Here is a 16,258-nt window from a genome sequence, read left to right as displayed (position 1 = left end):
GGGGCGGATAGGGTCACTGCAACACTACTCCATCATACCCTGTACTTAAGACCCTGACTATCACGCTGCCCTCAGGCAGAGCCTCATCTCACGCATGGCATGGCTGGATTGTAGGTTTGTTTAACTCTGAGAATGGAAGAAGTGTGAGAATTAGACTTAAGGTTAGGTTTAGGGTTAGGGTTAAGTGTAGGGTTAGGGTTAGGGTTCAGGGTTTGGGTTAGGGTTAGCAGATTCAGGTTAGGACATGGGGCTTATCTGATCTATCAGGGTTGGGAAATGAGAAGATCGCTGGTGCCCCACTCCATCGTACCCAGGGAATGGGCCCCTGAGTTTCATGTAGGACACAGGGGCAGAGCCTGATCTCATGCATGACATGGGTGGATTGTAGACTTTGTTAACTTTTCAAACTGAAGAAGTCTGAGAATTACATTTGGGGTTAAGGTAAGGGGTTAGGATTAAGGTTTGCGTTGGGTGTTAGGGATTAAGATTAGGTTTAGGGGTTACGGTTAGAGGTTACAATTAGGGTTAGGGTTACTGTTATGGTTAGGGATTAGGACTATGTTTAGTAGTTCAGTTTAGGTTTAGGGTGAGGGGTTATGTTTAGGTTTTGGGATCAGGGTTATTGTTAGGATGTAGGTTCCTGGGTTACAGTTTGGACAGGGTTTCAGGTTAGTGTTAGCTTAGGTTTCATTATTAGGTTAATGATTAGGGTTAGGGGTTAGTGTTATGGTTAGGTTTAGGGTTTTTCATAGGGTTAAGATTCAGGTTACCGGTTTAGGGTTAGAGTTAAGCTTTAGGTGTTATGGTTACAGCTAGGAGGTAAGGTTAAAGATATGGGATAGGGATTTTTGTTAGGGTAAGGGTTATGGATGAAGGTTAAGGGGTTAGGATTAGGGTAACGGTTAGGTTTACGTGTTAAGGTGAGCAGTACGGTTAGGGTTAGGTTTTATGTTTAAGGTTAGGGTTATGGGTTAGGGGTAGTGTTTATGCTTACGACACGGGCCCAGTCTGCAGTAGGAGGGTGAGTTAGGGGGGCTGGGATTGTCGCCAGGAAGCCCTTCTATCGTATGCTGAGTATGGGCCTGTGGGTGTCATGCAGGACACAGTGGCAGAGCCTCCTTTCATGCATGGCATGGGAAGATTGTAGGCTTGCTTAACTCTGAGAATGGAAGAAGTGTGAGAATTAGATTTAGGGTTAGGGTTAAGGATAGGGTTAAAGGTAGGGTTAGGGTTAGGGTATAAGGTTTGGGTTAGGGTTAGTGTCAGGGGTTAGGATTAGCATTATGTGTTAGAGTTAGGATTAGGGTTATGATTAGGTGTTATGTTTAGGGTTAGAGTCAGAGGTTAGGTTTGTGGATTTGGGTTAGTACATGGGTCCTATCTGATCCATCAGGGGTGGGGAAAAGGGAAGATAGCCGGGGCCCCACTCCATCGTACCCAGGGCATGAGCCCCTGCCTTTCATGTAGGACCTGGGGCAGAGCCTTATCTCACGCATGGCATAGGTGGATTGTAGGGTTCCTTATCTTTTAAAACTGAAGAAGTCTGGGAATTATATTTGAGGTTAGGGTAAGGGGTTAGGATTAAGGTTAGCTTTAGGTGTTAGGCACTAGGATTAGGTTTAAGGGTTACGATTAAAGGTTAGAATTAGGGTTAGATGATTTACTATTATGGTTAGAGATTCGGATTATGTTTAGTAGTTAGGTTTATGTTTAGGGTGAGGGGTTATGTTTAGGTTTTGGGATAAGGGTTACTGTTAGTAGTTAGGTTCCTGGGTTAGTGTTAGGGCTAGGTGTTCAGGTTAGTATTAGCTTAGGTTTAATTATTAGTGTTATGGCACGGGCCCTGTCTAATCTATGGGGCACTGTCAGTGTGGAGCATGGTTGCATCCCCACTCCATCATACCCTGGGCCTAAGGCTCTGACTGTCACGCAGGACTCAAGCAGAGCCTCATCTCACGCATGGCATGGCTAGATTGTAGGCTTGCTTAACTCCTAGAATGGAAGAAGTGTGAGAATTAGATTTAGGGTTAAGATTAGGGTTAGGGTTTAGGTTTAGGTTTAGGGTAAACGTTTAGGGTTAGGAATATCATTAGGGTTAGGAGCTAACGTTAGTGTTAGGGGTTAGGAATTGGGTTAGGAATAGCGTTAGGGGTTAGGGTTAGGAATTAGGATTAGTTTTAGGAGTTAGGGTTAGGGTGAGCAGTTAACATTAAGATTAGTGCTTAGGTTTAGTGTTAGGGGTTAGGGTCAGCAGTTTTGTGAGGATTAGGTTTAAGGTTGGTGTTTAGGGTTAACGGTTAGGTTTAGGCTCGGGCCCTGTCTACTTTCTGAGTGCTCAGGGACCGAGAGCATCACAGGGACGCCACTCCAGTGTACCCTGGGCATGAGGCCCTGACTGTCACGCAGGACACAGGCAGAGCTTCATCTCACAAATAGCATGGCTGGATTGTAGTCTTGCTTAACTCTGAGAGTGGAAGAAGTGTGAGAAGTTCTATCAAACACAATTCAGAAAGTCATTTCATAGGAAGAGGATAACTATTAGCCAGAGAGGAGTCATGAACAAGAACACTTACATTCACTGAGAAAAAGCCACTATAAAGGGGTAGATTGTAGGACTGACTTAATGCTTAACACAAACCCTAACCCCTATTTTGAACCCTAACCCAAATCCCAACCTACACCCGAACCCAACCCCTAACCCTAACCTTAATCCTAACCCCAACCCCAACCCCAACCCTAACCCCAACCAGAACCCTAACTTTAATGCTAACCCCTAACTCTAACCCCAACCCCAATCCTAATGCTAAGCCTAACCCTAAACCCTTAACACTAATCCTAACCGTAACCCTACCTCCTAGCCATAACTGCAACACCTAAACCCTAACTCTAACCCTAAGCCACTAACCTTAACCATAACCCTACAAAGAACCCTAACCCCAGCCCTAACGCCTAACCTTAACACTAACCCCAACCCTAAACCTAACCCCAACCTTAACCCTCACCCTAACACTAACCCTAACCTTCACATTAACCCTAACCCTTACCTCTAACCCCTAACTCTACCACTAACCCTAATCCCTAACCCCAAACGCCTAACTCTAACCCTAACCCTAATTCTCATACTTCTTCCATTCTTAGACTTAAGCAAGTCTAAAATCCAGCCATCACATATGTGAGATGAGGCTCCACCTGAGTCTTGCATGTAGGTCTGGGCCTAATGCAGGGGTAAAATAGGGTGGTGTCGTGGCGATCCTCTCTGCATTCTTCTCGGCATAGATTAGACAGGTCCTGTGGCCTTAAACTAACCACTAAATCTAAGCCTTAACACTAACCTTAACCCCTAACCCTAAAGTTAACCCCTGACCCTAACCCCCAGCCCTAACTCTAAACCCTAACCTTAACCCTAACCACAGACCCTATCCCTAACCAATATCCTAACTGGTTACTCTAACCCTAAATGTAATTGTCACACTTCTTCCATTCGCAGAAATAATCAAGCCTACCACCAACACATGCAATGTGTGAGATGACGTTCTGCCCCTGTGTCCCACATGAGAGCCAGGGTCCCATGAACTGTGTACTATGGAGTGCAGTCCCGGCGATGCTCCCAGTCTCGACCCCGCATACAGCATATAGGGCCCATGCCTTCATCCTAATCCCTAACTATAACCCCTAACCCTAAGCCTAATGAAGCTTAACCCTATCCTCTCAAACTAACCCTCATCCCTAACCTTAACATTTACCCCAATCCCTGACCCCTAACTCTGACTCGAAACCTTAACCAAAACTGTAATATGTAAACACTAACACTATCCCTAAAACCACATCCCTAACCTTAACCCTACCCCTTACAACGAACCTAGCCCTAACCCTAACCAAACAACGACCCTGACCCTAACCCCTAACCCTAAACCCTAGCACTAACACTAATGTTAGCCCCTAACCCTAATGACATTCCTAACCTTAACCCTTTACCCTAAACCTAAACATAAACCCTAACCCTAATCCTAACCCTAAATCTAATTCTCACACTTCTTCCATTCTGGGAGTTAAGCAAGCCTACAATCTAGCCATGCCATGCGTGAGATGAGGCCCTGCCTGAGTCCTGCATGACATTCAGAGCCCAAAGCCCATAGTATGATGGAGGGGGGATGCATGCACGCTCCACACCCCCAGTGCCCCATAGATTAGACAGGGCCCATGTCCTGACACTAATCATTAAACCTAAGCTAACACTAACACAAACTCCTAGCCCTAATCGAAGCCAATGAACGTGAATCCTAACAGTAACCCTAATCCCTAACCCTAACCATAACACCTCACCCTAAACCTAAACCTAACTACTAAAAATAATTCTAATCTCTGACCATAACTGTAACCCTAACCCTAATTCTAACTTCTAACCATAACCCCTAAACCTAACCCTAGTCCCAAACACCTAACCCTAACCTTAATCCTAACCCTTTACCCTAACCACATATCTAATTCTCAGACTTCTTCAATTTGAAAAGTTAAGGAAGCCTACAATCCACGCATGCCGTGCATGAGATGAGGCTCTGCCCCTGTGTCCTACATGAAAGGCAGGGGCCCATGCCCTGTGTACAATGGAGTGGGTCCCTGGTGATCTTCCCAGTTTCCCATGACTGATAGATAAGATAGGGCCAATGTCCTAACCCAAACCCATAACCCTAAATCCTGATCCTAATCCTAAACATAACACCCATCCATAACCCTAATGCTAACACTAACACATAATACTAACCTTAACCCTGACCCTAACTCTAACCCCAATCCTAAACTCTAACCTTAACCCTAACCTACTCCTAAACCTAACCCTGAATCTAATTCTCACACTTCTTCCATTTTCAGAGTTAGACAAGCCTGCAATCCAGCCATGCCATGCATGAGATGAGGATCCACTTGAGGGCTGCATGACAGTCAGGGCCTTAGGCCCAGTGTACGATAGAGTGGTGTCGCAGTGACCGTGCCCACCCCCCTCTCACCATAGATAGACAGGTCCTGTGCCCTTAAACTAACTGCTAAATCTAAGCCCTAATATGAGCCATAACACCTAATCTTAAACCTAAGCCCTGACCTTAACCCCCAACACTAACTCTAAAGCCTAACCTTAACACTAACCCCTGACCCCTAACCCTAACACCTAAACCTACTCCTAATCCCTAACCCTAACCATATTCTTAATCCCTTACGCTTATCCTAAATATAATTCTCACACTTCTTCCATTCGCAGAGATAAGCTAGCCTACAACCAACACAAGACATGCGTGAGATGAGCTCAACCTCAGTATTCCAAGTTAGTCAGGGTCCCATGCCCTGGGTACAATGGATTGGGGTCCCGATGATGTCCCTGTTCCCAATCCAGCATAGAGCAGATAGGGCATATGCGATAACCCTAATCCCTAAGCCTAACCGCTACCCATAACCCTAACCATAACACCTAAACCTAACCCTACTGCTAACACTAACCCTAACTCTAACACTAAACCAAACCTCTAATCCCTAACTCTAACCCTAACCCTAACCCATAACCATAACCGTAGTACCCAAACCATAACACTAATTGTAAAACACTAACCCTAACCCTAACCCTAATGACAACCCTAAGCCTAACACTACCACTTACAACATCTCTAGCCCTAACCCTAATCAAACAACCACCCTATCCCTAACACTAATCCCTAACACTAAGCCCTCACCCTAACACTAACGTTAATCCCTAACCCTAACCATAATCCTAACCCTAAATATAATTCTCAGACTTCTTCCATTCTCAGAGTTAAGCAAGCTTACAATCCTCCCATGTCAGGCGTGAAAGGAGGCTCTCCCACTGTATCCTGCATGAAACCCATGGGACCATATCCAGTGTATGATAGGGTGCGTTCCTGGTAACATTCCCAGCCCCTCCATGCACCACCCTAGTGCAGCAAGGGCCCATGTCCTAAATATAAACCCTACCCCTAACCCATAACCCTACCCCTAAACATAACACCTAACCCTAAAGCTATTGCTCACCGTAACACATAAATGTAACGCTAACCCTAACATTAATCCCGTAAACTAAACTTAATGCATAAGACGTGCCCGGAAATCAACCCCTATCCCATAACTCTAACCCTAACTCCTGCCCATAAACATAACACCTAAACCCTAAACCTTACCCTAAAGCCTAGACCTAAATGTAAACATAACCCTAACCCCTAACACTAAACCTAAGCACTAATCTTAATGTTAACTGCTCACCCTAACCCTAACTCCTAAAACTAATCCTAATTCCTAACCCTAACCCCTAACGCTATTCCTAACCCAATTCCTAACCCCTAACACTAACGTTAGCTCCTAACCCTAATGATATTCCTAACCCTAAACGTTTACCCTAAACCTAAACCTAAACCCTAACCCTAATCTTAACCCTAAATCTAATTCTCACACTTCTTCCATTCTAGGAGTTAAGCAAGCCTACAATCTAGCCATGCCATGCGTGAGATGAGGCTCTGCTTGAGTCCTGCGTGACAGTCAGAGCCTTAGGCCCAGGGTATGATGGAGTGGGGATGCAACCATGCTCCACACTGACAGTGCCCCATAGATTAGACAGGGCCCGTGCCATAACACTAATAATTAAACCTAAGCTAATACTAACCTGAACACCTAGCCCTAACACTAACCCAGGAACCTAACTACTAACAGTAACCCTTATCCCAAAACCTAAACATAACCCCTCACCCTAAACATAAACCTAACTACTAAACATAATCCGAATCTCTAACCATAATAGTAAATCATCTAACCCTAATTCTAACCTTTAATCGTAACCCTTAAACCTAATCCTAGTGCCTAACACCTAAAGCTAACCTTAATCCTAACCCCTTACCCTAACCTCAAATATAATTCCCAGACTTCTTCAGTTTTAAAAGATAAGGAACCCTACAATCCACCTATGCCATGCGTGAGATAAGGCTCTGCCCCAGGTCCTACATGAAAGGCAGGGGCTCATGCCCTGGGTACGATGGAGTGGGGCCCCGGCTATCTTCCCTTTTCCCCACCCCTGATGGATCAGATAGGACCCATGTACTAACCCAAATCCACAAACCTAACCTCTGACTCTAACCCTAAACATAACACCTAATCATAACCCTAATCCTAACTCTAACACATAATGCTAATCCTAACCCCTGACACTAACCCTAACCCAAACCTTATACCCTAACCCTAACCCTACCTTTAACCCTATCCTTAACCCTAACCCTAAATCTAATTCTCACACTTCTTCCATTCTCAGAGTTAAGCAAGCCTACAATCTTCCCATGCCATGCATGAAAGGAGGCTCTGCCACTGTGTCCTGCATGACACCCACAGGCCCATACTCAGCATACGATAGAAGGGCTTCCTGGCGACAATCCCAGCCCCCCTAACTCACCCTCCTACTGCAGACTGGGCCCGTGTCGTAAGCATAAACACTACCCCTAACCCATAACCCTAACCTTAAACATAAAACCTAACCCTAACCGTACTGCTCACCTTAACACGTAAACCTAACCGTTACCCTAATCCTAACCCCTTAACCTTCATCCATAACCCTTACCCTAACAAAAATCCCTATCCCATATCTTTAACCTTACCTCCTAGCTGTAACCATAACACCTAAAGCTTAACTCTAACCCTAAACCGGTAACCTGAATCTTAACCCTATGAAAAACCCTAAACCTAACCATAACACTAACCCCTAACCCTAATCATTAACCTAATAATGAAACCTAAGCTAACACTAACCTGAAACCCTGTCCAAACTGTAACCCAGGAACCTACATCCTAACAATAACCCTGATCCCAAAACCTAAACATAACCCCTCACCCTAAACCTAAACTGAACTACTAAACATAGTCCTAATCCCTAACCATAACAGTAACCCTAACCCTAATTGTAACCTCTAACCGTAACCCCTAAACCTAATCTTAATCCCTAACACCCAACGCAAACCTTAATCCTAACCCCTTACCTTAACCCCAAATGTAATTCTCAGACTTCTTCAGTTTGAAAAGTTAACAAAGTCTACAATCCACCCATGTCATGCATGAGATCAGGCTCTGCCCCTGTGTCCTACATGAAACTCAGGGGCCCATTCCCTGGGTACGATGGAGTGGGGCACCAGCGATCTTCTCATTTCCCAACCCTGATAGATCAGATAAGCCCCATGTCCTAACCTGAATCTGCTAACCCTAACCCAAACCCTGAACCCTAACCCTAACCCTACACTTAACCCTAACCCTAAACCTAACCTTAAGTCTAATTCTCACACTTCTTCCATTCTCAGAGTTAAACAAACCTACAATCCAGCCATGCCATGCGTGAGATGAGGCTCTGCCTGAGGGCAGCGTGATAGTCAGGGTCTTAAGTACAGGGTATGATGGAGTAGTGTTGCAGTGACCCTATCCGCCCCCCTCTCACACTAGATAGACAAGTCTTGTGCCCTTAAACTAACCGCTAAATCTACGCCTTAACACTAACCTTAACACCTAACCCAAAACCTAACCCCGGACCCTAACCCCCAACACTAACACTAAACCCTAACCTTAACCCTAACCCCTAAGCCTAACACTAACCCCTAAAGGTACTCCTCATCCCTAACCCTAACAATAATCATAACCCCTTACCATTATCCTAAATGTAATTCTCACACTTCCATTCGCAGAGATAAGCAAGCCTACAACCAACCTGAGCCATGCGTGAGATGAGGCTCTGTCCCAGTATCCCAAGTGAGAGGCAGGGTCCCATGCCCTGGGTGCAATGGAGTGGGGTCTCAGTGATGCTCCCTGTTCCTGACCCCACATATCGCAGATAGGACCCGTGCATTAACCCTAATTCCTAAGCCTCACCACTACCCCTAACCCTAAGAATAACACCTAACCCTAACCCTGTTACTAACCCTAAACCTAACACTGGACCCAACCTCTAACCCCTAACTCTAACCCTAAACCATAACCATAACGGTAGTACCTGAACCATAACACTAACTGTAAAACACTAACTCTAACCCTAATGATAACCCTAAGCCTAACCCTACCACTTATAACATCTCTAGCCCTAACCCTAACCAAACAACCACCCTAACCCTAACCCTAACACCTAAACATACACCCTCAGGGTAACACTAACGTTAATCCCTAACACTATCCATAATCCTAACCCTAAATCTAATTCTCAGACTTCTTCCATTCTTAGAGTTAAGAAAGCCTACAATCCTCCCACGCCATGTGTGAAAGGATGATCTGCCATGTCCTACATGAAACCCAAGGGCCCATACCCAGCATACGATACAGCGGGTTCCTGGCGACAATCCCAGCACCCTATCCGATGTCACTAGAGTAGACAGGGCCCGTGCCCTAAGCATAGACACTACATTTAACCCATAAACAGAACCCTAAACATAACACCTAACCCTAACCCTATTGCTCACCTTAACACATAAACCTAACCATAACCCTAACCCTAACCCTTAACCTAACCTTAATGCATAACCCTAACCCTAACAAAAACCCCTATCCTATAAGTCTAATCCTATCTCCTAGCCATAACCGTAACACCTAAACCCTAAACCTAACTCTAAACCGCTAACCCTAACCTTAACCCTACAAGCAACCCTAATCCTAACCCTAAACCATAACCCTAAAAACCTAAGCCTAACTCTAACCCTTAACCCTAACCCTAACACCTAACCCTATCCATAAACCTTAACCCTAATCCTTACCCTAATGCATAGACCTATCCCTGACCCTAACCTTAACCAATAACCCTAACCCTGACCCGTATCCCTAACCATAAACCCAAAACTTAACCCTAGTTGTAACTGTAACCTGTAACACTAAGCACTCACCCTAACACTAAGCTTAATCTCTAACCTCAACCATAATCGTAACCCTAAATCTAATTCTGAGACTTCTTGTATTCTCAGAGTTAAGAAAGCCTATAATCCTCCCATGCCATGCTTGAAAGAAGGGTCTGTCACTGTGTCCTGCATGAAACCCAGGGGCCCATACCCAGCGTAAGATAGAGTGGGTTCCCAGCGGCAATCCTAGCCTCCTAATGCACCGCCCTAGTGCAGACAAAGCCCATGTCCTAAGTACGAACACTACCCCTAACCAGTATCCCTAACCTTAAATATAACACCTAACACTAAATCTGTTGCTCACTGTAACATGTAAACCTAACCGTAACCTTAACTTTAACCGCTTAAACTAACCGTAATGCATAACACTTACCCTGACAAGAATCCCTATCCCATAATTCTAACCCTACCTCCTAGCCATAACCGTAACACCTAAACCCTAACCCTTACCCTAAAGCCTAGACCTACCCCTAAACCTAATCCTAACCCCTAATCCTAAACCTAAACCCTTACCCTAACACTAACACTGAACCCTGATCCTAACCCTAACCCCTAACCTTAACCATAAACCTTAACTCTAACAGTAACCCTAATCTGAACACTTAACACTAACCCTAACCCCTAACCTTAACCCTAACACCTAACCCCCTAACCATAATGCTAACCTTAACTATTCACCTGTAACCCCTAACACTAACATTAACCCTAACCCCTAACCCCAAATCCCTAACCCAAACCATAACCCTAATTCTCACAGTTCTTCCATTCTGAGAGTTAAGCAAGCCTACAATCGTCCCATGCCATGCATGAAAGGAGGCCCTGCCACTGTGTACTGCATAATACCTACAGGCCTATACCCAGCATACAATAGAAGGGGTTGCTGGCGACAATCCCAGCCCCTTAACTCACCAACCTAGTGTAGACAGGGCCGGTGCCCTGAGTATAAACACTAGGCCTAACTCATAACCCTAACTCTAAACGTAACACCTAACCCTAACCCTATTGCTCACTGTAAAACATAAACCAAACCATACCCCTAACCATAACCCCTTAACCAAACATTAATGCATAACCCTTACCCTAACAACAACCCCATCCCATAACTCTAACCCTACATCCTAGCCATAACCGTAACTCCTAAACCCTAAACCTAACCTAAAACTGCTAACCCTAACCATAACCCTAAGAAAAACCCTAAACCTAACCCTAACTTTAACCCCTAACACTAACGCTAAACTCTAACCCTAACTCTCTTAACTCTAGCCCTAAACCCTTAACCCTAACCGTAACCTTCACACTTAACCCTAACCCTTAAACCTAACCCAAACCCTTAACCCTAAACCTAACCCTTACCTTAACACCTAGACCTAACACTAGCTCTAAACCTAACCCTAACACCTAACCCTAACCTTAACCATGAACTGTAAATCTAACACCCTGACCATAACCATAACCCTTAACTCTAACCCTAATGCTAACCTCAACCCTTAACCCTAACCCTAAAACCTAACCCTAACCCTAAAACCTAACCCTAACCAGTATCCCTAACCCTGACTGTTAACCCTCACCATAACCCTTATCCCTAACCCTAATCTTAACCTTTAACCCTAACCCTACCACTTAACCCTAAACTTAACCCTGACGCCTAAACTAACCTTAACACTCACCCTTCACCCTAAACCTAACCTTAACAGTTAACCCTAACACTAACCTTTAAACCAACCCTAACCGTAACACTTAAACCTAATCCTAACCCTTAACTCTAACGTTAACCCTAACCCCTAACACTAACCCTAACATTTACCACTAACACTAAACCTAACCCTAACCCTAACACCCAAACCTAACACCTAACCCAGCCCTAACACTAACCCCAACCCCTAACCCCTAACCCTAAACCTAACCCTAATTCTCACACTTCTTCCATTCTCAGAGTTGAGCAAGCCTACAATCCAGCCATACCATGCGTGATATTAGACTCCACCTGAGGGCTGCATGAAGGTCAGGGCCCAAGACACAGTGTACAATGGTGTGCTGTCACAGTGACCCTTTCCACACCTCTCTCACCATAGATTATACAAGTTTTCTGCCCTTAAACTAACTGCTAAATCTAAGCGCTAACACTAACCCTAACACCTAACACTAAACCTAACCCCTGACCCTAACCCCCCACAGTAACACTAAACCCTAACCTTAACGCTAACCACAGACCCTATCCCTAATGATAATCGTAACCCATTACCCTAACCCTAAATGTAATTCTCACATTTCTTCCATTTGCAGAAATAAGCAAGCCTACAACCAACACAAGCCATGCATGAGATGACGCTCCGTTCCTGTGTCCCACATGAGAGCCAGGGTCCCATGACCTGGGTACAATGGAGTGGGTTACTGGCCATGCTCCCTGTCCCAACCCTGCATAGAGCAGATAGGGCCCATGGCTTAGCTGTAATCCCTAACTCTAACCGCTAACTCTAATCCTAAGGCTAAACCTAACCCCTAAACCTCACCCTAATCTTAACCCTAACTTCTCAAACCAATCCTCCTCCATAATCCTAACCCTAATCCCAACCCCGAAGCCCTAACTCTAACAAGAACCCGTAACCAAAAGTGGAATACCTAACCACTAACACTATATTCACAGATATAATAATAATTCACAGGAATAAGCAAGCTTACAACCAACCAATGCCATCTGTGACATGACGCTCCGTCCTTGTGTCCCACATGAGAGCCAGGGTCCCATGACCTTGGTACAATGGAGGGGACTCCCAGTCCCAAAGCCACATAGAGCAGATAGGGCCCATGCCTTAACCTTAATGCCTAACTCTAACCCCTAACCCTAAACCTATTGCTAAACCTACCCCCTAAACCTAACACGAAGCTTAACACTAACCTCTCAATCTAACTCTCATCCCTAACACTAACCCTAACACCATTCACTAACCCGTAACCCTAACACGAACCCGTAACAAAAACTGTAATACCTAACCACTAACACTAACCCTGAAAAGCTAAACACCACCGTAACCCTAACCACAACCCTAACCCTAACCCTAACTCTTACAATGAACCTAGCCCTAACCCTAACCAAACACCGACCCTAACCCTAACCCCTAACCCTAAACCCTAGCCATAACACTAACCTTAGCCCCAAACCCTAACAATGTTCCTAACCTTAAGGCTTAACACTAACCCTAAAACTAATCCTAAACTCTAACCCTAATCCTAACCTTAAATCTAATTCTCACACTTCTTTCATACTAGTAGTCAAGCATGCCTACAATCTACCCATGCCATGCATAAGATGAGGCCCTGCTTGAGTCCTGCGAGACAGTCAGAGCCCAAGGCCTAGGGTGGGGATGCAATCAAGCTCCACACACCCAGTGCCTGATAGATTAGACAGGGCCTGTGCCCTGACACAAAGCTAACACTAACCCGAACTCCTAGCCCTAACTGAAACCCAGGAATCTAACTCCAAACAGTAACCCTAATCCCAAAATCTAACCATAACGCCTCAACCTAAATGTAAACCTAACTACAAAACATAATCCTAATCCCTAACTGTAACTGTAACCCTAACACTAATTCTACCTTTAACCGTAACCCCTAAATCTAATCCTAGTCTTGAACTCCTAGCCCTAAACTTAATCCTAACCCCTTACTCTAACCGCAAATCCAATTCTCAGACTCCTTCAGTTTGAGATGATAAGAAAGCCTACAATCCACCCATACCATGCGTGAGATGAGGCTCTGCCCCTGTGTCCTACATGAAAGGAAGGGGCCCATACTCTGCTACAATGGAGTGGGACCCTCGTGATTTCCCAGTTCCCCACAACTGATAAATCAGATAGGGCCCAAGTCCTAACCCGAATTCGTAACCTTAAACCCTGACCCTGACCCTAAACATAACACCTAACCATAACCCTAATGCTAACACTAACACCTAATGCTACCCCTAACCCCTGACCCTAACCTTACCCCAAGCCCTAAACCCGAAACCTAACCCAACCCCTAACCCTAACTATAACCCTAAATCTAATTCTCACACTTCTTCCATTCTCAGAGTTAGACAAGCCTGCAATCCAGCCATGCCATGCATGAAATGAGGATCTGCCTGAGTGCTGCATGACAGTCAGGGCCTTAGGCCCAGTGTACGATGGAGTGGTGTTGCAGTGTCCCTGCCTGCCCCACTCTCACCATAGATAAACAGGTTCTGTGCCCTTAAACTAACTGCTAAATCTAAGCCCTAACACTAACACTAACACATAACACTAAATCTAACCCCTGACCCTAACCCCCAACCCTAACTCTAAACACTAACATTAACCATAGCCCCTAACCCTAACCCTAACCCCTAAACCTCTACCTAATCCCTAATGCTAACCATAATTTCTACCCCTTACCCTTATCATAAATGTAATTTTAACACTTCTTCCATTCGCAGAGATAACCAAGGCTCCAACCAACCCAAGCCATGCGTGAGATGAGGCTCCACCCCAGTATCCCAAATTAGAGTCAGGGACCCATGCCCTGGGTACAGTCGAGTGGGGTCCCAGTGATGCCCTCTGTTCCTGACCCAGCAGGGCACATGTGTTAACCCTAATCCCTAACCCTAACCGCTACTGCTAACCCTAACCATAACATCTAAAACTAACCCTATTGCTAACCCTAACACTAGCACTAACACTAAAGCAAACCTCTAATCCTTAACTCTAACCTTAACCCTAATGACAACCCTAAGCCTAACCCTACCTCTTATAGCATCTCTAGCCCTAACCCTAACCAAAAACCACCCTAACCCTAACACTAACCCCTAATACTAAGCCCTAACCCTAAAACTAACGTTAACCCCTAACCCAATCCATAATCCTAACCCTAAATCTAAATCTCAGATTTCTTCCATTTTCAGAGTTAAGCAAGACTACAATCCTCATATGTCATGCGTGAAAGGAGGCTCTGCCACAGTGTCCTGCATGAAACCCACGGGCCCATACCGAGTGTATGATTTCTTGGGAGAATCCCAGAACCCTAACCCACAGCCTTAGTGCAGACAGGGACCCTACTCTAAGCATAAACACTACTCCTAACCCATAGCACCAACCCTACATGTAACACCTAACCATATTGCTCACCCTAACGTGGAAACCTAACCCTAACCCTAACTCTAACCCCTTTACTTAACCTTAATGCATAACCCTTACCTTAATGCAACAACCCCTATCCCATAAGACTAACCCTACCTCTTAGCCAAAACTGTAACAACTAAACCCTAACCATAACTCTAAACCGCTCACCCTTACCTTAACCCTACCAACAACCCTAAACCTAACGTTAACCCTACTCCTAACCCAAACGCTTAACCTTAACCCTAATCCTAACCCTAACATATAAACCTCACCCTAACCCTTAACCATAACCCTAAACCTAACACTTACCTAAACACCTATACCTAACCATAAACCTAACACTAACACTTAACCCTAATACTAATTCCTAACCCGAACCCTTAACCCTAAATGCTACCCTAACCATTAACTCTAAATCTAACACTTAACACTAACCCTAACCCTATCCCAAACGCTAAACATAACCCTAAACCTAAACCTAACCCTATCCCTAACCATAACACTAACCAGAACACTAACACTAACCCTAAGCCCTAACCCTAACACTAACACTAACCCCTTAAAACTAACCCTACCCCTAATCCCTAAGCCTAACCCTAAACCTAACACTACCCTTACACTAACCCTAACCCTAACCCTAAACAACCTACCATAACCCTAACCCCTAACCCTAACCATAACCCTAACGCCTAACCCTAATCCTAATTCTAACCCTAACCTTAAGCATAAATCTAACCCTAAACCCTAACCCTAACCTGTAATCATAACTCTAACATTAACCCTAGCCTTAATGCTAAACCCTAACCCTAACACTAACCATTAACCCTAACGCTAACGCTAATCTCTAACCCTAACCCTAACCCCTAACACTAACATAATTGTATCCATAAACCCTAACACAAACACTTAACCTAACTCTAACCCCTAAACCTAACCATAACAATAACCCAGAACACTAACCTTGACCCTAACCCTAAGGCCTAAACCTAAACCTAATCCCAGCCCTAATACTAAACCAGGCTCTAATCCGAGACCTAGACCTAACCCTAGCCTTACACATAGCCCTAATCATAGCCCTAGCCCTAGCCCTAAACCTAACCCTAACCCTAGCCCTAGCCCTGGCCCTAGCACTAGCACTAGCCCTAACACTAGCCCTAACACTATCCCTAAACCTAACCATAACCCTAACAACCATAAACCCTAACACTAAACCTAACCATAACCCTA

Source organism: Lemur catta, chromosome 13 (assembly GCF_020740605.2).
Source record: "Lemur catta isolate mLemCat1 chromosome 13, mLemCat1.pri, whole genome shotgun sequence".
In the NCBI taxonomy this organism is placed as follows: domain Eukaryota; kingdom Metazoa; phylum Chordata; class Mammalia; order Primates; family Lemuridae; genus Lemur; species Lemur catta.
The sequence above is the reverse complement of the archived record's forward strand: the minus strand, read 5'-3'. Positions refer to the sequence as shown.